This window comes from Leucopleurus acutus (genome assembly GCF_964270905.1).
Source record: "Leucopleurus acutus genome assembly, chromosome: 6".
Classification (NCBI taxonomy): Eukaryota; Metazoa; Chordata; class Mammalia; order Artiodactyla; family Delphinidae; genus Leucopleurus; species Leucopleurus acutus.
Window position 1 is genome coordinate 41433343 of NC_139149.1, and position 21327 is coordinate 41454669.

At 38.6% G+C, this 21327-nt stretch overlaps 1 pseudogene across 1 annotated transcript; it reads right to left on the reverse strand.

Moving 5' to 3' along the window:
- Positions 1–833: 833 nt before the first annotated feature.
- On the reverse strand, positions 834–1624 carry LOC309963106 (polycomb group RING finger protein 5-like; annotated as a pseudogene). Its single transcript has one exon. The product of its transcript is annotated as a polycomb group RING finger protein 5-like (transcript).
- Between the last annotated feature and the right edge of the window lie 19703 nt (positions 1625–21327).

Genomic DNA, 21327 nt, shown 5'->3' on the forward strand with positions numbered 1-21327 from the left:
TTCTAAATTTTTTTTTGCCAGACTGGAGAGAATCCAATCTCAGTTGGTACTAGGGGCTCACCTTCTCAAAGATTTCATCAGAATTCTGAAGGTTTACAGAGACCCCCAGAAAGTAAAGAGATATTAAGGGGTGCTAACATAGTATGCTTACTGTGTACCAAGCATTGTTTAAACCCATTACACCAATTAGCTCTTTTAAACCTCACAACAACCTGCTTTATTGATGAGGCAAAAGGTAAACCCAATCTAGACAACCGCACAGTATTAGTCTCTACACAAGCTTGCTTCCAGGCAGTGCTTGTGTCCTTGCTTTGACCTCCAAACTCTTTTTTTTTTAAAACAGAACAGTGGCTCAAGAACCACTTTTCTAAATATATTTCCCATACAAAATAATTTCAAGATATAATAATTATTAGTTTCTTGTACAGTAGTCTATTTAAACAAGAATTAATCAAATAGTAAGTATGTGAAAACAGCAACACCACAAAGATTGAGCCATATTACTAGTGTAATCAAACATTAGAACAGTCTTGGAACAGGCAAGCAAAATATTCAGAAGGCCGAATCGTGACTGCACACCTAACTGATTTCAACCATGACTTGTACACTGTGAGACAGCACAGATACCTTATGCAGATGGTTCAGTAGCAGAATGGTTTGCTCTTAATAGAAACAACATAAATGCAACTGACAATCTAGAGACAGACAACGGCCTTATTCACATGCTGAAAATCTGGTTGTGTCCCTCCAGTCCACACTCCATTCACTGTGCAGTCTGTCAATGAGTAAACACATAGTGCAGGATTCATTCAGTGGGATCTAGGCCTCGTGGTCTAACCAAAATCAATTCTTGGTCGATACTGCAATACCATGGGGTATGGGGGTATGACTGATACGAAGGGCTGTCCTGAGAGCAGACTTGTGAAGCTGAGCAGTTCAGACACTGAAAGTTTTTGCCTCTTAGTCTCCATCTTGTCATGTAGATGAACTCCATAGTATGGTCCTTCCCCATAATTTCACCATTGCACAGCACATTCAACTCATAAGAACTTGGAAGTTTTAGTTTTAAACTTAGAAATTTTTTAATAGTTCCCATAGTTATATGTGTAGAGCACCAAATGAGTTTCTTCATTAAACCCTTTACTACATTGTCCCCTGATTGTCCATTATTTCATAAACAATCTAGACATATAGCAATCTATGGGTCTCTTCTGTGATAGTCTTTATCATCTTGATTTTCATCACCTTCATCTACTTTAGGCTTGTCAACTTTTGAAGTATCATCTTGTCCATTTTCTTGAGGCTTGTTTTTCTTCCAAAATTCAGACTCCCACTCAAGTTCTTATTCTCGTAGTCCAGGGACAAACTTAAATATAATTTCCTCTAATGTGTTATCCAACTTCACCATTTCTAACGGGTTTGTCTCATGAACCTGTTTGCCACACCTTGGACATATCATTGCTGTCTTCAAAGTGCTGGACAATACAAGTCTTACAGAAGGTATGGAGGCATTCTGTCACTGTAGCTGGCTTGATCAGATACAGATATAGCAGGTAAAGATTGAAATGTAAGGATTGATGTAAGGACTGAAATGTTTCACCAGGTGTTTCCTCTGGGTAGCCATTCGTGGTTAGCTAGGACTGGCTCTAGTAGTTCAGGTAAGCAGGGGTATGAAAGTATGATCCCAGTAGCTGGTGTGGAGTTCCCAACTGGATGTCCTGAGGCATGAGAACTAAACTCCATACTTCTCATGAGATCGCTGGTCATCACTCCTTTTGGTGATTCTGCTTTCCCATATAGTTCTGGAGGCTGGAAGTCTGAAATCAGGAAGGCACCATGGTTGGGTGCTGGCGAGAGCCTTCTTCTGGTTTGCAGGTGGCCGACCATGGTTGTATCCTCACACATGTGAAGAGCAGAGTAGAGGAAGCAAGCTGTCTCATGATTCTTTGGCTGCACTGCAAGACGTGTGGGATCTTGGTTCCTTGACCAGGGACCGCTGGACCACCTCCAAACTCTTTTTTTTTCTTTGCGGTACGCGGGCCTCTCACTGTTGTGGCCTCTCCCATTGCGGAGCACGGGCTCCAGACGCGCAGTCTCAGTGGCCATGGTTCACGGGCCCAGCCGCTTCGCGGCATGTGGGATCTTCCCGGACCGGGTCACGAACCCGTGTCCCCTGCATCGGCAGGTGGGCTCTCAACCACTGTACCACCAGGGAAGCCCCAAACTCTTTTTCAATCTGAATACTCTCACTCCCTGCTCTTGTTGCTCCCTGAGGCCTTCACTCATGCACATCCCCCAAACTCAGGAGATTAGCATAAATTCTTCAAAGCTCTATAAAAGACAGGAGTGTAGTTGTCTTCTAGCAGCTTCTTGTAAGCTACAAAAATCTATTCTTTTGGTGAACCCACTGGACATAATTTTAGTCCTCTTTTACTTGTCCTTTCAGCATTTGACATGGTGGTCACTCCTCCTTGAAGTCTTTTCTCCTGATCCCTGTGATGCCCACATCTGGCTTTCCTCCCATCCTTCAGGCCAGTCTTTCTCAGTCTCTTGGAAATCTTCTCTTTTAACCTTTAAAGACTGGTCTCCCATTCTTACTTTCCTCCCTCCTCTGCACACTTTCTCTGGGTGATCTCATAAGCCCTAATGCTTTAACCATTATTTGCATGAGGATGGTTCCCACATCTTTATCTCCAGAACTTCCTGAGCTCCAGTCTTACCATCCACGCAAGCAACTTGTCCATCTGGGTGTCTCATGAGCACATACAGCTCAGCATTTCTCAAACAGAAATAATTATTTTCCCTCTTAAGCCTGCTGTTTCTCTTATATTGCCTTCCTTTTTGAATAGATTTCCAAGCTGCATATCTGCTTGTCATCTGATTCCTCCTCTGACAGCCCTACCAATTACCAAGTCCTGGAAATTTTTTTTTTTAATAAATTTTTTAAAATTTTTGGCTGCATTGGGTCTTCTTTGCTGTGTGTGGGCTTTTCTCTAGTTGTGGCGAGCGGGGGATACTCTTCGTTGTGGCGTGCGGGCTTCTCATCACAGTGGCTTCTCTATGTTGCGGAGCACGGGCTCTAGGCGTGCGGGCTTTCAGTAGTTGTGGTGGGCGGTCTCAGTAGTTGTGGCTCATGGGCTTAGTTGCTTCACAGCATGTGGGAACTTCCCTGACCAGGGCTCGAACCCATGTCCCCTGCAGTGGCATGTCCATGTCCCCTTTTAACCACTGCACTACCAGGGAAGTCCCAAGTCCTAGAAATTTTGAATTACTTTGGGAAATCACTTTCAAAACCACTTATGTCTCACTTTTGTAACTTCCACTTGCCCACTTGTCTGTATTCCTGACCATCTCATAATTGGCCTTCCTTCTATCAGTCTAGCTCTCCTTCCAGATAACTAGTCCTCATGATGTAGTCTGAGAGGTCATCCCAGTATGCAAATTGAACCATGTTATTTTCCTGCTTGAACTCTTCATTGGTTTCCTGCTGCTCTTAGAATTAAGTGTGAATTTCATCAGCGGCCAAGAAGACCCTTCATGATCCTATCCCTTCTTACCTCTCCAGCACATCACAGTGTGTTCCTTTTCACCCTGTGCTCTGTTCATAGTGACCTTGAAGTCTTTGCATAAACTCTTTCCTCAGCTTGGAACACATTTCCCTCAATTTGGCCACCTGGCCAACCCCTGCCCATTCCACTTTTTTTTTTTTTTGGTGAGACAGACCTGTGCTTAGATGTTGCTTGCTCTCCATGCCTTCTGTGACTTCTGAGGTGCCTTCTCTAGTCCCTCAAACCAGGGTTAGGTGCCTCCTCTTTACTCTCACAGCACCTGTAACTAGTCCTATTCAGCATCTATTCTTCTAGGTTGCAATTGCCAAAGGTTGCTTATCTTTCCCATAGACTAAACTCTGGGAAGGCAGGGTTGGTCTTTCCTGCTCTTATAGCCCTACTGCTTGCACAGTGCCTAGTAGAAGCTCTATACATATTTAATAACTGAAAAAAAAAAAAGATCAGAAAGAGGAAGCTAGGAATATGGGCTCTGGAGTGAAAAAAAAGAAAAAAACCCTTGGGTTTAAATCCCACCTTTGCTCCTAATAGTTATATGACCACTGCTACTTGCTATATGACTTATGTTGACCTCCTGAAGCCTCAGTTTTGTCATATGTAATATGGGAATAATAGTAAAACCAAATTTACAGAGTTGTTTTCCAACTTCTGTGAGATAAAGCATGCAGATCAATTAGCCCCGTGACGGGAACATGGTCATTGCTCAATAAATGTCGCTATTAGTAGTACCGTCCTTGCAAGGCACACAAAATCTAAAACCAGACTGCCAGGATTCAAATCCTGGCTTTAAAAGCATAAACAGACTCACAGATACAGAGAACAAGCTAGTGGTTGCCAGAGGGGAGGGGGTGGGTGGGATGGGCGAAATAGGTAAAGGGGTTAAGAGGTACAGATGACCAGTTATAAAATAAAAAAGTCACATGGGTGTAATGTACAGCACAGGGAATATAGTCCATAATTTTGTAATAGCTTTGTATGGTGCATAATCTATAAAAATATCGAATCACTATGTTGTACACCTGAAACTAATATAATATTGTAGTTCAACTATATTTCAATTAAAAAAAACCCTGGTTTTACATCCTACCAGGCATGGGACCTTGGGCAAGTCGTTAACCTCTCTGTGCCTCAGTGTCCACATCTTTAAAATGGGAAATTAACAGCATATGCCTTAAGGTATTATTGTGAGGGTGAAATGAGCGACTGTGACAAAGATTCTCTCCTTGACCAAACTTTATAGTCATGCTCTTTTGAGCCCTCTGCTCAACTAAACCTGACCCTTCGGACTTCTGTCTCCATCCTTGTAAAGTCTAGTTTTAGCAAGAATCCTGTCAAGTCAGTTTAGCCAGGATACTCCACTCTTGATATCTGATCACTCTTGACATGTGATCAAATTCCTCATCACCCACCATCTCCCTGGTGATGTCTGATCACCCTTACCTGCCTTCAGCAAGAATCCTGTTAGGTTGGTGTAGCAAGAATTATGCTACCCTCTGAGATAGTTTTTCATCCACAGACCCCTCTACTCTTCTCCTAGGCTATAAATTCCAGTTTTTAACTTGTTGCATTCAGAATTGAGCCCAGTTCTATATTGAGATATTTTTTCTCCTATTGCAGTAGTCCTGAATAACAATCTGTTTTTATTGTTTAAACTACTGTCAGGGTCTGGTTTTTCTCTGACACCTGGCATACTATGTGAGGCTATGGGAACATTTGCTATTATTATTGCCTGTATAAAAAGGAAACTGCCCTTGCCTAAAGGAAATAATAAAGTTTAATTTTTGTTCTTAGCCTCTTTCTGGAAGGCTAAGAAATATAACAGGAGCTGACAGTATTGTTCCAAATGAAAAGTAAAACACTGTCAATCTTTTAGACATTGGGCCCATTCAGTGCTTAGCAGCAGATGATCATAAAAACCTAGATGTTTTTCACAAATCAGATTATATAGGGATTTGTGACCAAACCTTCACTTTCTCAGGGATTTTCTGGTATTATGCAGTGAAAAATGCTGTGTTTTGCAAAGCTCGAAACTCATGGTATCACATGGGTAAAAATTATTTACAGGTAAGTTCAGTTACTGTGGAATCATTTTAAATATTTTATATGATCAAAGAAGATGCTGGTAGGTTGCTTTAGTATGTGATTTTTCAAATGTATAATAATGCTTTCTTTTTCTGAATTTCCACCATCCCTAGTCTTTCACTTCATGAAGAAGCATATACAACTCAGTTCTAGTCTTTTGTATTAACTCTCAGATAAACACAATTTTCATGTCGGTTTTGGAAGTTTTCAAGAAATGTGTTTCTTATGAGAGCCTAAGAGCTGGGGGTAATTAATACACAAATGAACAAATAGTAGAAGGGAGTGATATATCAATGTCAGAATTCTGTAAGTAGCAAATAACTTTTCTACAATTAGAAGCAGCATGCTTTATGATTTTAGTCACTGAATAAATAAACAGGGAGCCTGTGAAACACTGAGTCTTATAGGTGAGAATGAGTGTGGGAACCAAGGAGGTAGAAGTCTGTAAGAAGCCCCAAGCTCTAACATACTAGTTTAAAGAAAAAAAATCCCTAGGAGAAGGAATTGTCATGAAAAGAGGTTAAACTTGTATAAATATGGTGACTCTATTTTTATCTCCTTGCATTAATTGAAAGCTGTTTTTTGTCTGATAACTTCCTTTCCAGTAGAAAATACTTATTAGGAGACAGTTTTCCACAGGTCTCTTGCGTTTCTGCATATCCTGTGAGTAGAGGCACTGGCTGCCTTTGTCTAGACTATCTTTTCAAGGATATTTGTATAGCAAACAGCCTTGGAAGATAAGATAGTGTCTCCCTTCAGAACAAAGGGCAGGCTCATCACAAAAGGTTTGGGTTCCCAAAGCTCAGGGTTCCTCTTCTGCATTTCCAACCTGCTGAGTGTGCAGGTGTTTCCCTTGTCATCCCCATGAGGGAATTGCATGTCCTGAAATGACACAAGAAAATGATAATACTCTGGCTACTACTATTGCTATAAAACTATCTATATATCTTTAGATATCTGTATCTATATATATCTATATGTATAGATGTAAAGGAATCTTGTTTCTTCTGCCAGTACCCATGAAGCTGTGTGTGGCAGCTAATTTGCTGCTTGCAAGTAGGGTTAAATCTCAGAACCCTTCAAAATTCTTGACAATACTTTTCTTATGTTCTATTTCCAGAAAGACAATTTATATATTCTTTGCTCTCCCATAATAATTTCTTGTTTTGAGTTTCCTTTACATGATTTTTTTCTCATTCCTTGTCTTAGCCACCTATAAACAACATGTAGAGATTTTCCTACCATTCTTAATGATTTACTGCATCACTGTCTCTTTCTATTACCAGTCCTGAAGCACCTCCCTTGGGAACATCTTTATACTCCCTTTCCAGATTCTCAGATGCCTCAGTTCCAGTGGCCTCCATTAAAAAAAATTACTTAATTACCTGGTTTGAACTTAGTCAAACTAAGTAAGACTTAGTCAAACATCAGTCAAAACTCCATTGCCTGCAAGATTTCAAAGTTTGAAATTTCCTCTTCTCACCACGACCTCGTCTTTTTCCTCTTCTACTCCATCATTCATCCTTAACTAGCTCCTGGCCTCATCTTTTCTTTTAGTCCTTTGATATACTTCTCTCAATTCTCGCTTTACTTAATTTTGATTATAATATTGAGTGCTAAATACTCTGCTGTGCAAACACTCTTTTCTCACAACAAATTAGGAGGATAGGCACTATTACTATCTTGATTCCTCAGACTAAAAATTTGAGACTTAGGGGTGAAATAAAATTCCCAACACTACAGAGGTAGCAAGTTACAGAACAAGGGCTTCATTTAAAGCCTGATAAACTCTAGATCTGTATCTGATTTCTGGCTTTACCACCTATTTTGTAACGATAAACTTTTTAAGTCCTATAGGCTACTCTGTAGAGTATTAGACTATTGTATATTGCAAAATAAAGTTAAAAATCTGGATAAATGTACCTATAAAATCCCTGCTACTTTCAGATTCATTCTACCATTCAGCAACTTTTTTTTTTTTTTTTTTTTTTTGCGGTACGCGGGCCTCTCACTGTTGTGGCCTCTCCCGTTGCGGAGCACAGGCTCCGGACGCGCAGGCTCAGCGGCCATGGCTCACGGGCCCAGCCGCCCCACGGCACGTGGGATCTTCCTGGACCGGGGCATGAACCCGCATCCCCTGCATTGGCAGGCAGACTCTCAACCACTGCGCCGCCAGGGAAGCCCCCATTCAGCAAATTTTTGATCACAGGTGGTTGTTGACTTTTTATCATATTTCTCACAATGATTGTTTAAAATCTTCTCCAAATTCCCCAAGCCTCCAATTCTATACTAGCCTCTCTGGTTTGAAGTCATCAGTAGAAGCTCTCAGTTCATTCCACTGAGGTTCATTCTCTTTCTCTTTCTTACTTCTTTCTCTCAGGATGCAATATCTTCCAAGCCTAGACCTTCCATCTGTGGTACATTAAAAAATTACTTTTACTCCTATAACGCCAGGGCTTTATTTGCATTTTACTTTCTTGTATTTGGATTTCACTCCCTTTACTCACTGAAAAATGTGGGTCTCAGAAATACTGGTCACAAAAATCAGTAAGTATTTTATAAACACTCAATTTAATCCCCTTCTGTTAGTTATCATTTTCACTGCTTCTCTATAGCTTTTTTTTTTTTTTTTTTTTTTTTTTTTGGTACGCGGGCCTCTCACTGTTGTGGCCTCTCCCGTTGCCGAGCACAGGCTCCAGACGCACAGGCTCAGCAGCCATGGCTCACGGGCCCAGCCGCTCCGCGGCATGTGGGATCTTCCCAGACCGGGGCACAAACCCATGTCCCCTGCATCGGCAGGCGGACTCTCAACCACTGCGCCACCGGGGAAGCCCTCTCTATAGCTTTTGATACTCCTTGTTTCCAAGTAAAAGCAAATGGCCAGGACTCCAAGCAAGGTCTCTGAATTTGGAACCAGCTTTGAACTTGGACTCTTCAACTAAACTAGCTATGAAATCTTAAATTTTAACCTCTCTGAGCCTTAGTTTCCACATCTCCAAATGAGAACTTTTATATATACCTTCAGGTTTCTTAGGAAGATAAAATGAAATTATAAAGTTCTGAGCATGTTTCTGATGAATAAGGAATCTTCAGTAAATGACAGCTATCTCTGTTATGTCATTAACACAGTGTCTGATACATAGTAATTTGTTTCTGTTTTCCTCCCCCAACTTCTCTTATTTTATGTGATGTTTCATATTATTTGTTTTCCATTTACTTTTTGGACAGATATTTTCTTCTTTCGTTGGTCTTCTTCTAACTCTGTTTCCAAACTTAATCCTAAGACCACTTATTTTATCTTTTTATAGTTGTGTCTTTGTCCAGTTGTATCCTCTCCTGCATTTTCTACTATCATATTTATGCCAGGGATATCACGATCTATGTCTCTAGTGCCACGTATTTTAACTCAAAGATTATAAAATTACAGAATACTTGAGCACATGATCATTATAAAAATTCAAATAACATAAATATATAAAGAGTAAAACATGAAATTTCCTCTCCCCACCAACATCTAGTCTTACAACATCTGCTATGTCTCTTGGGTTTAGAGGGTGGGACATGTGTTATTATGCAGATTTTTCCGTGCATTTGTATCCAACCAATAAGCAACAACATACAGGATTTGATTTTTTAACATAATGTAATCCTAAATTCTTAATCTGCATTTCCATTTTCCTGTTATAAACTTTCACCCGGGTATCCCAGTGGAGAATTGACATGCAAGCTGTACAAAACTACACTCATGTCCCTTCCTGAACAGCATCTACTCCTGACTTCTCTGTCTGCCTGGCCCTTGTGGATAAACTTAGTCACTTTGCCATCTCCCTCTCCTCTATCCCCCACACATCAAACCGTTTGCCAAGTTGTATAAATTCCAACTCTACGGTGTCTCTTTTGTCCTTTTTCTTAAATTCTCTGAGATATTTTGGATCACACTGATAGTGTGATTCAGACTACCAATTTGTATAAGAATTGCTTTGTATTTCAGTTTTGTAGGAAAGGTTTTTCTCCCTTCCTACACCAGTGCCAAGTTTTAGACTCTTGTTTGTTCTTCCATTCTGTGTTTCCCCCATCACACTTTAATTCTTTATCACACTCTCTGCTTTTGCTACTGCAGTAGAAGCTCCTCAAGAGCAGAGACCACATTCCTCCCTTTCAGTTTCTTAATAGGTTCTCCATCTTGGACATTTATGTTCCCTTTTCAGTGCTAAATCAAACAATGGTGCTTCTTACCACTGATTTTTAAAAATTTTTATTGGGATATAGTTGATTTACAATGTTATGTTAGTTTCAGGTGTACAGCAAAGTGAATCAGTTATACATATACATACATCCACTCTTTTTTAGATTCTTTTCCCATAGAGGCCATTACAGAGTATTGAGTAGAGTTCCCTGTGCTATTACATATACAGTAGGTCCATATTAGTTATTTTATATGTAGTAGTGTATATATGTCAATCCCAGTCTTCCAATTTATCCCTCCTCCTCCTACCCCCCCAGTAACCATAAGTTTATTTTCTACGTCTGTAACTCTATTTCTGTTTTGTAGATAAGTTCATTTGTAGCCTTTTTTTAGATTCTACGTATAAGCGATATCATGATTTTTCTTTTGCTATACAGTAGGTTCTCATTAGTTATCTATTTTATATATAATAGTGTATATATTTTAATCCCAATCTCTCAATTCATCCCCCCCCCACCATTGATTTTTGAACTTGATTTGATGAAGTGTGGGAATTTTCCCACCTCTAGTGTCTTCCTGCCTTAGTCTGTTCTGCACATCTTGGCAGAAAATATTCATAAAACCCAGGTCCAATCATGTCATTCTTTTGCTGAAACTGTTTGTTGGCTCCCCACTGACTACTGAATATGTATACAGTTCTTCTCTTGGTGTCAAGGCCTTTCATGATATGACTCCAAAATATCTTTCTGATTTATCTACTCCTGGTTGTCATTCCCTAAGCTCTAGATTACTCATATTTCTCCCAGTCCTTGCTAGTCAAGTTTTCATAGGCGTTATTCTCTAGCTTTGCTGTCTTCCTAAGACTCTGTCTGTATTTAGGAGCCCTGCCTCCATCTCCATTTATAGATATTCTACCCATCTTAAGGCTTCATTTCAAATGACACCACCCATAATCCTGCTGGAATTAATCATATCTTTTTTTTCCCAGCTGTTTGGGACTTTGTCAGCAGCGACTCTATCTTGGTCATCTGTGTACCTCTTGCAATGTCTTGCACAGTGCATGGATATATGGAAAATTAGGTGTCAGGAGTTGCTGATGGAGGCAAACAGATAACTTTTGGGGGGTGGGTAACTACTTCTGGAGGGAGAAAATAGGGAATAATAGCAATTAATTAATGAATTTTTAATTTATCCAATACATATTTATTGGATAGATACTCTGTACTGGGCACTGTACTAGGCACTGAAATGTGATGGAAAATGGGCAACATTACCTCTGTCCTCAAAGAGTTTAAAATTAAGAAAACAATTGTAATAAATAATTAAAATAAAGAGTAGTAGAGGAAGTATAAGGTACAGTGGGGACACGTAGTTGAAGAGTCTGACCTGTCTGCTGAGGATGGGGGAAGTGACAAACTGAAGGAAATATAGGATCTAGCCACAGACAGTGGGGTAGGTGTGGCAGATTGTTTCATACAGAGAAAATAGTAAGTCTGATGGCCTTGTGGTTAGAATTCACGGGACACATGAAACAAGTTTGGTGCAGCTGGTGTATAGGGTAAGCAGAGTGGCAAGAGACATAGTGAAGAGGTCCAATCACAGAACCATGTAAACTATGGTAAGGAGTTTGAATTTTTCCACTAAGGACAATAAAAAACCATTAAAAGATTTTGAAGCAGGGAATGACTTGATTAGATTTATGTTTTGACAGTTTCCTTTTGGTGTGGAAATAGAGGTAGAATAAATTCAAGGAGATATATTAAAAGTCTGTTTTAGAAATCCAAGCAAGGTAGAGAGAGAGAGAGAAAATATGAATGAATGATGACAATAACTTATCTTGGGGATGTAGCTGTGCAGATTTGAAAAATGTTTAGGAGACTGCACAGCATAATAGTTAAAACTATCACTTTCTGAATTTTCACTTTATATTTTTTAGGTGAACAGCTTGGCAAGTTAGCTAACATCTCTAAGGTCAAGTTTCCTCATCTCTAAAAATGGGAATAATAAAGAATTCAACTACATAATGCACGTAAAAGCTTTTTGCACAGCCCTTGGCACATAGTAATCACTCAGTAAAATATTACTTATTATTAGAATTAACACAACTTGAGTGACTGGGAAGGATGAGGGAGAAGATGGAGACAATGAGATCATTCAGACTGTAGTTTACTTATTGAGTGGATAATGATGCCATTCAATGAAATTTGGAAGCAAGTGTTGAGGAGGGGTGGGAAGACAATGAGTTTGAGTGAAGATGTAGGAATTAGCTTAACAGGTCTGGAATTCAGGAGAGAGATTTGAAAGTTACTTACATAAGGGTATTTCTTGAAAAGATTGGCAGGTTTCTATCTTCTCCTGTCCTTATTACCTCGCAATCCTTGTTGCACTTGTCCCCACTACTCTATGGGAAGTGGAGTGCTCTAGTTGCTAATTTAATTCATGTGAGTGGATGGGAATGTCTGGGGAGTAGGTGTGGTGTGAGAACAGAAGAAGGTGCAGGGAACCCTGGGATCACCAACTTCTAAGGGGTGGGTAGAGGAACAGGAGACTGTAAAGGAAAAGGGAGTGTGTAACCAGAAGGAAAAACCAGGAGACAGTCATGCCACAAAGCCAGGCAGAACAAGTATTTCCAGAGGAGGGAATGGTCAGTTGTTCTGTTGAGTGTAAAGAAATGTAAGGTCTAAAAATTATTAACTGGATTTAGCAATGATGATGTTAATGATGAACATTTTCATAGAGTGAAACTTTGCATAGAGTGGTGAGGACAGGAGAAAGATCGGAGTAGACTGAGACCTGATTAGGAAGTGAGAAAATAGAATCCTGGCAACGCTTTCAAGAAATTTGGCCGTGGAAGGGTGAGAGAGAACAGGAGCTGAAGAGGGAGATGAGGGTAGAGAATTTGTTTTGTTTTGAAAAATGGGGTTAATATTAGCATATTTAAGTGACGATAAGAAGGAGGTGGTAGAAAGGTAGAAGTGTAGAGGGCGAGGAAATTAGAGAGAAACAGGTGAAGATAGAGCAGAGAGGCCCATGAAAACACTCTGGAGTTGAAAGATGACAAATTAGGGATTCCAGCATGATGAGCCAAAATAAGTCCATCGTGGCATTTTGGTACACAATCTTTCCAAAGATAAAAGGGCTTTGGACTAAAGAAAAGCAATTTCTGTGGCTCTGTTTTATAGTAGGTGATTTCACAAAGTTCATGGGGTGAGACTCACATTTATAAGAGAAGATGAAAAGAGGAAGCTTTTAGAGAGGTTATGTTTGTACTTATAGAAGCAAAGAGTTTCTTCAGAAATGGCAATAGAGAATGAAGAGACATCAAACATCTGAAGAACTGACTTGCTTGATCATCTAGGAGACTGGTCTTGGACACTTTTTGGCAAAAAATGTTGCATATGAAAGAATGTCTAGATGTAATCAATAATCAGACTTTGAGGAAGGAGGATCATAAAGAAACTTCTCTTGAAGAACAATAACTGAAGCTGAGTAGGATTGATATATATACATGTTTTACATGACATCCCAGGGGAAAGTAAATTATTTTGTAAGAATTTTAGAGAAATACAGTGTCTGTTTTCTCTTAGATTGTGAGGCAGCACAGACATATCTGTGCTAATTTCAGAGAATGTTTTATTTATCTGCCACTTCTTTAAAACCTTCTATCTCCCAACCATGTACATTCTATATTTTTGACAAATGGGCCTTTTGTGCACAAACTTCATAATCAAATTGGTTCAAGAATAAATTGCTGAAAGTGGAACTTTCTTACATTAGCCCTTGTGACAGCTAATGAAGATGAATGGGATAAAGCAGGACTTCCCTTTATGAAGGAGGAGCTCTCATTCCCCACTGTGTTGGCTAAAGGCAAATTTGTTTGCAAAGGTAAAAAATAGAATAATCTAATTGCTTAATTCTTGTGGAAAGCTGTTGTCAGACAGCCTGCTCAAATACACAGACATTTGCTAAAGAAGCAAGTGTAAAACTCTTGCATACACATCCAATAGAAACCTCAATTTTTTCTCCATTGGACATTTGATCAGAAAATGTTTATATTTGATCTGAAGAAAAAAGAATTCTCTCGATTTCACTGATGTTCAGATTAACTATCTGAACAAACATTTCTGGTTGCTTTAATTCTGGGAAATAAAGACCATAGTTGGAATTGTGGAATGACTAGAACTATGGAGATCATAAGCAAATTTGAGAATGGTTCTTGTCCTCAGCTAATACACCAGCCAAGTATATGAAGCAATTGGAACTCTTATACACTGCTGGTAGGCATCACATCGGCACAATTACTTTGGGAAATCGTTTGGCAATATCTACTAAAGGCAAATATATACCTACACTATGGTCCAGCGATTTCAGTCCTGGCCATTACCCAACAAATTATTTGTATGAGAATGTTCATTATTGCCATTAGTCAGCATAGCCCCAAACTAGAAACAACTTAAATATCCTTCTACAGAATAGAATAGAATACCTGCATAACAATCAAAAAGAATGAGCTATCGACCAAGGAACAACATAGCTGAATCTTAAAAACAATGTTGAGTAAAAGAAGTCAGAGACAAAAGAATACACACTATATCTGTATGGTTCCATATTTTTAAAATTTCAAGGACAAGCAAGATGGATGCATGAGGATGAAGGTTAGAATGGTGGTTACCCTTGGTGGTGGACATTGACCTGGAGGGGGCACAAGAGAACCTTCTGTAGTGCTGGAGATGTCCTAGACTCCAGTGTGATTGTAAGAGTAGCAATTAAAAGAGGGTTGTACATATGTAAAGATCCACTGAGCTGTATATTTCAGATTTGTACACTTTACAATATGTTATACTTCAGTTTAAAAAATGGACCATTTCTCCACATCAGTGACTTTTTTTAAGCCTTTTTATCTACAGAGAGGGCAAAAGAAGGCAATTATCAGGGCTTGTCTCCTTGACCATGACTTTGCTGGCCTTGGATGTTTTCAGGTAGATCAGACCAAGTGACAAAACCTCACTAAACTGAGTAATTGATTTTCGGTTAGGAGGTAACAACTGAAACAACTGAATATTTATTGGATTTAAAGTAGTTATTAAAGATAAATTTGATTTACAGAGCCACAGAGGCTTTAAGAGCATTCTGTAAACAACTTTTTGAATTTGTTCTGTCCATGAATCAATAGTCACAGGCCTATGACCTTGACCACCTCTTTGTCTCTTAGTTTGTGGCCTTATTTACCCTTATCTAAGCCTTCTAGAGGTCCTTCATAGGCTCTGTCAATGGCCAGATTTCACCTTCCTTACACTTTGACCCATGAACTTTGGAAATACACTTGCACTTTAGAAAACACAAGAAAATTAAAATGTCTGGAATTTTAGAAAATATTGCAGTGTAGGGGAGGCAGCTAATTTTCACAACAGCAGTCTGTTCTATCAATAGATGATGAAGCCTGCATGGAGCAGGATGATGGCTCTCTGTTTCTGGTGTGGTTGAAGAAATTGACTTGCTTATAGCAAAACACCCTCAGGATGAAAGTCAGGAAGAATTGGAGAACTGGAAAGGACCTTAGATCAACTTAATCTCATTTTTCCAAGAGCATGAAAACCATGCAATTGAGTAAGGATATTTATTACACCTGTTTATATTTAATCCATTGAGAAGGGCAAAGCACATGCCCTGACATCACTAGAAGGAAAATAATACTTTTTACCCCTATTATATTTTAATGATTATCTGTGCAATGCAGGTATATATTATGATAGCAAGGAAGACAGACTTTGGAGTTGGAGCAGTGATGCTGAATCCAGCCTCTGTACCCCGACACTGAATTAAATCTTGGAGACAGTTTTGGGTGAAGTAGAAAAGAATAGCTTTATTGCTTTGCCAGGCAAAGGGAGCCACAGCAGGCTAATGCCCTCAAAACTGTGTGTCTTGACCTGGAGGGGATAGTGAGGAGTTTTATAGTAATGGTTCAAGGAGAGTGTGATCAGCTCGTGGACATTCTTCTGATTGGTTGGGGGTGAAGTAACTGGGGGTCATCATCATCAACCTCTGATTCCAACGGGTCTGAGGTCTGTGTGCCTGTGGGCAGCATACAGTTAACTTTTCCCACTTAGGGGGTGGTTCAGTATCTTCGAAACAGCTCAAAGATATTCTTATGTATATCCCTTGAGGGGGAACCAGGACCCTGCCCTAAGGCTGCACTATTGTTTCTTGACTATTCCTCCCTTGTCTTTGCATACCCTCCCTCGTTTAATTAGCAACTGTTTGAACCTGCCTGTTGGAACTCAGAGAAGGTCATGGAGGCTGAATGAAGCCTGTTTCCTGTAATCAAGAAATGGGGGGACACAGAAAGCCTTTTGTGCCTAGGAGCTCCACAGAGTCCAGCTCAGTTTCAGCAGGGAGTTCAGGGTTTGCTGTTTATTGGTTATGTGATCCCTTGCAAGTTACTTAACTTCTTCAAATCCCATCTCATTTATTGCTAACATGGAGCTTATAGTAGTGAGTTGACAAACGTAGCACTTAGCACTTAGTAGAACAAAGCCTGGTACATCTTAGCAGCATAAGCATTACTAATCATCATCATCAAATAATAATAACAACCACAATATAATTATAACAAGTACTATTTATTAGCTTATATTTGTGTAGTGGATCTAGGGTAAACAAGAAGTATGTGAGACTGCCAGTGTGTGTTAACGCCAAGCTCTCCCTGTCCTTTTTTATCCCTTAGCCCACTGTGTTTATCCTCCATACAGAATTGAACCAATTTATATAATGGTTTTAGAAGTGAGGTAAATAGGATGAGATTCATTAGTGTTGGACTGATTTGTGCCTAGCAACCCCATGGGAAATTTCTTGACAGCTAAGTCATCTAGTCCCCATGGTACCAGTTAATAGAAAATGCTTCATCTATAGTGAATTCATTTGTCATTGTAGTTGGGAACATTCAATTTTCTAATCTTTTTTATTTGCAGCTGCACTAAGCTCAGAGTGTTCCAATATTTTTATTTTAAAGGTATTGTTTACATTTGAAATTATCATTCAGAGAAGCCAAGTCTCTTCCTAGTTGCGAGGCAAGGTAATGACTTTGTAGCTCCATTAAAATATGACAATAGTGCAGCTATGGGAGCTGGTGGGGCTTAATGCTTCTGCTAAGCTAGAATAAAGTATGTGTGTACCTGAACTTCTGTATATTAATTAGATAGAAGTATTCATCTGTATTAAATTTGAACATTATAATCATGACTCATATTATTCAGTGATGTTAGGTGAATGAACAAGTGTACCAACTAAAACTAGTGCCCATATCTATGACTGTGATTGAAGCTGTATGACACCAACCTAAATAATAACTTTAATTTAAAAATTAAAATATATATTCATATCATTTGTTCCTTGTAGACCAAAATACCCATTTGTCTGGTTCAAATGCTTATGGCTTAATTAGTGATTTTGTTATTATGGAAAAACTATCTAAATGTGAATTACAGCTAAAGCATAGTTTTGATTTTACGGATCTAGAATAGAGATAATTCTTTTCTCTGGAGAATCATTCTTTGAAACTGGAGCTTGGATTTGGAAAAAAGGAGAAAATTTGAATTTTATGGTATATTTAAAAGAATAATCCTAGAGACTAAAATTTACTTTCATTTATTTTATGCCAGTAATAGACATAAGACTATGGACATGAAAATACTCTGAATATGGATATTAAGATCCTTCAATCTGTTATCTAGTATCCCTTCTGAAGCAAGTGTTTCCACTAGAACATACCGTACTCAAATTGTTTGAGTCACTAAGGCATCCATTGACTCAACTCTACTTGTTTTTATACCATCGCCTTTAGATGATACAGATTTTTAAAAAACAACAAAGCTAACAGGGAAGAAAAAAAAGAATGTTCCATAAGAAGACACAGGAAACAAAAAGAACTTTAAATTATGGTAGGTCTGTTCATCTATATGCATTGAGAGCCAATCAGATGGTGAGCACAGAAACAGGGGAGAAAAAAAGCAAATTGACTAGATTCAACTATTTAAGGGTTATTTTAAGTGGCCAGGGAAGAATCTCTTAATTTGTCAATTAGTATTTTTTCTTCTATTATGTCATGTAATCAAGAAATATTTTTGTAGTGCCTCCTAGAAGCCAAGGTCTTCTAGAGGTTGGGGATTTATCAAAGAACTAGCAGGAGTGGGGTGTGGCCTGAGATAAGCTAGGAGACTGGTTGTTCCTCTGAAATTTTCAGCGAATGGCTATGGCTGTGATTAGAAGCTGTAAGGGAAAGCAGTATGAAATGAGACTAGAAACGTAGGTACTTAGGCTGTGGATTATTTGTGGTAGGGCCTTTTCACTATGCCTATTCCTCCAGCTGTGAGCACCCTGGTCTCCTGCTTCATCTCTCTAGTCAAAAAGGCAGATGTAGTCCAGGCTTTCATGGGTCCAACTAGCCAAAAACAAAAATCAGGAAATGTTAAGTGTTAGGAAGGCAATGAAAAAGAGAAATGTGATAGAATAGAAGTTTGGGAGAGTATAGCCTTAGGTAAGGTGATCAGGAAAGACTTCTCCAAGAGGGTGACCTTTGAGCTGAGATTTAAATGACAAGAGAATATCTACAGAAACTCTGAGTTGGGCATGATTTTTCTAGAAATAGGAAACAAGTCTAAGTGAGAGCAAATGGAAGGGTGAGGAGGATATTGGAGTCATTCAAGCCATAACAGAGCTAAACTCCCAGCTCTTCTCCTCCGCCAACATCCTTGGGTTAGAGAAACAACCTAACAACAGCCTGTATAATCAAAACATATTACTCATTCATTCACTTAAGAGAGTAATTTATAACTGCAGGAGTTTTTATAGGACATGAAATTTATGTTCCTGGAAAACCTCCTATTAGGAAAAATTGTGTACTAAAAATAACAAGGCTTATGGGAAAATAAAATTGAGGCAGACCACTTAAAACTTATGTTAGTTTGTTACCAGAACTTTAACCAAGACAGTAATGGTGTCTGAAGGCAAAACAGCTGTGGGGTTGTTGCCTCATGGGATATTAAAAATACACAAGCAAAATAAAATGAAAATGCTGGCTTGTTAACATAGAGACAACACAACTGGAACTGGAGTTCTGAGCAAAGGAAGAGCATTTAAAGGCCGGGGTACACGTCTTTGGAGAACGGATCCTGGGTGCAGGCACTCATTTGAAATAATATAGAACCAAAAGGGTTCCTGTCTGTGCAGCTACCAAGCAGAGACGATTGTCCTTTCCTGCTGAAGAGTTTACTTTTCCTCCACTATTATGGCTCCCCTTGGAAAAAATTGCATTTGATTAACACAACTTCTGCATTCTACACGGATAGCATTTCTCTACTTACCAACTGCAGGTTTACTAATTGGTTTATAACACATTGTGGGCAGAAAACTTTACCTCATTTGTTTTTAGGTTTTGTCCCAATAAGCATACTGTGATTCAATTCAATTCAATTCAACTAGAATTTATTGAGTGCTTAGTTTGTGCATGTTACTTTAATAAATGTGTTTAATAAAAGACCTGGTTAGTTAATGTGTCATTGAATTCCAGAGTCTTCACTTTTTGTGGCCATATCATGTGTAATTGGGAAGAATTATTTTGACATTGGATGGTTTTAAGAAGACCAATTATTATTTTCTCTAAAAGAATTGCATATAAGTTAACTAACCAAAACAAACTGAAAGTTTATTAGTTCATTTTAAATGTATAAGGGGAGTTTTTGTTTTTACATCTTTATCGGAGTATAATTGCTTTACAATGGTGTGTTAGTTTCTGCTTTATAACAAAGTGAATCAGTTATACATATGTTCCCATATCTCTTCCCTCTTGCGTCTCCAAGGGGAGTTTTTTAAAAATATAATTCGTCATTTATCTGTTTTGTAAAGTAAGAATTTCTGTTTAAAATGGGAGACACATTTTCAAAAATAACCTCTGCTTTTCTCTGGTGCAGCATTTTCTGTAGTGTGTTCTAAAAAATAGTCATTCTCAGTGGTTGCTAGTAAGCATTAAATAAAATGGGTTGTATAGTGGTGGCAAAAATTTTACCTCTAGCTCTTAGGGTCTCCAACTGGGCTTGAGAATTCAATTGATATAAAACAGATTAACAGGAGAGAAATACATTTATTTAGTATAACTTTTACATGACACAGGAACCCTCGTAAGGAAACAAAGACCCAAAAGAATAGGCAAAATCTAAATATTTTTATACTAGGTTGAACAAAGAGAGGCAATTGTGGAAAATAATTAAAATAAATGGGAAGAATAAAGGGAGATAATTATTTTAACAAGGTCTGTCTGTATAGAATTTTTTCAGCCTCAACTCCCATCTCTGGTGGTAAGGATGTTTCTTTCCTCCTGGCATTGGGAGAGCAGCTCTCACATGAAAGTTTCATTTTCTGTTTTCAGGAAGAAAAAAGGGTCGGTAGAGCACCCTGCTGTTCTTCAAGTGCCTTTAACTCAAAATGATCCTTATGCCCAAGTGACATATTTTGGGATAGCATATACTGCCACCCTTCACTTCCATAATCAAGTTAAGTCTGGGCACACTGGTTAAACAGTGAAACACATATCTTTACTATTAAACTTCTAAGAGTTGTCTAATATTTTAATGTGCCTTGTGAATCTCTAAGAAGGGGACGTGCTACCTGTCATTTACCAAAGTCATTTGTCCATTGAACTCTTCGTGGAATATCCTGTGAGACTGATGTTTTAACAACACAGTTTGGGAAATCCTTATCTATTTTGCAAGACTTGAAAGCAAATAAACAATCCCTGTCTTCCTCATTTCCTTCCTTGACCATAAAAACAAGGAGAAACCACGCTCCATACTGACATTCTAACTTCAACATGTTGCCATCGAAATAGTCACGGCACCCATATGTCTGTAGGGAATTTCATGATGTGCAAAGCAAGTATTATCAAGTAATTGCCATCAAAAAAGTAGTGTAGACATGACTGAAGTTGAAGTGTGCTGTACAGAAATTTAGGGAGCAGTGATGCCAGGATATAGATGAAATTTAGCAGTTCTGTATGCAGTATCATAGTGTTTGGGAAATGGTAACTTGAATGTAATTTTCTACCTTTCCATTTCTGTCAGTGGTAAGTCAACATTTGTGTTCATATCAAAACTCCTTTTAACTTACTTATTCACTAGTTTCAATTTTATGTATAAATATTTTAAGCAGTGACACATTAGTGATGAGAATTTTTTTGGTAACATGTCACATTTTATGCATTTTCCTGTCAGATTATATGGGACACTTGAATCCCAATCTAAGTATGAAATCACATATTTCAAAACATTTGAGTGAGTTTATTTTAAAATTAAATTAAAACAATTTATTTTATCTTGTTAGATTCTGTTCTACTGTCAACATCCTCTGGGAAAATACCTAAAACAAATTAGTAGAGGCCTAAGAGAACACCATGTGAAGCCAGTAAATTGTGTGGTCAAAAGAAGCCTAGAAAATTCTGAAGCT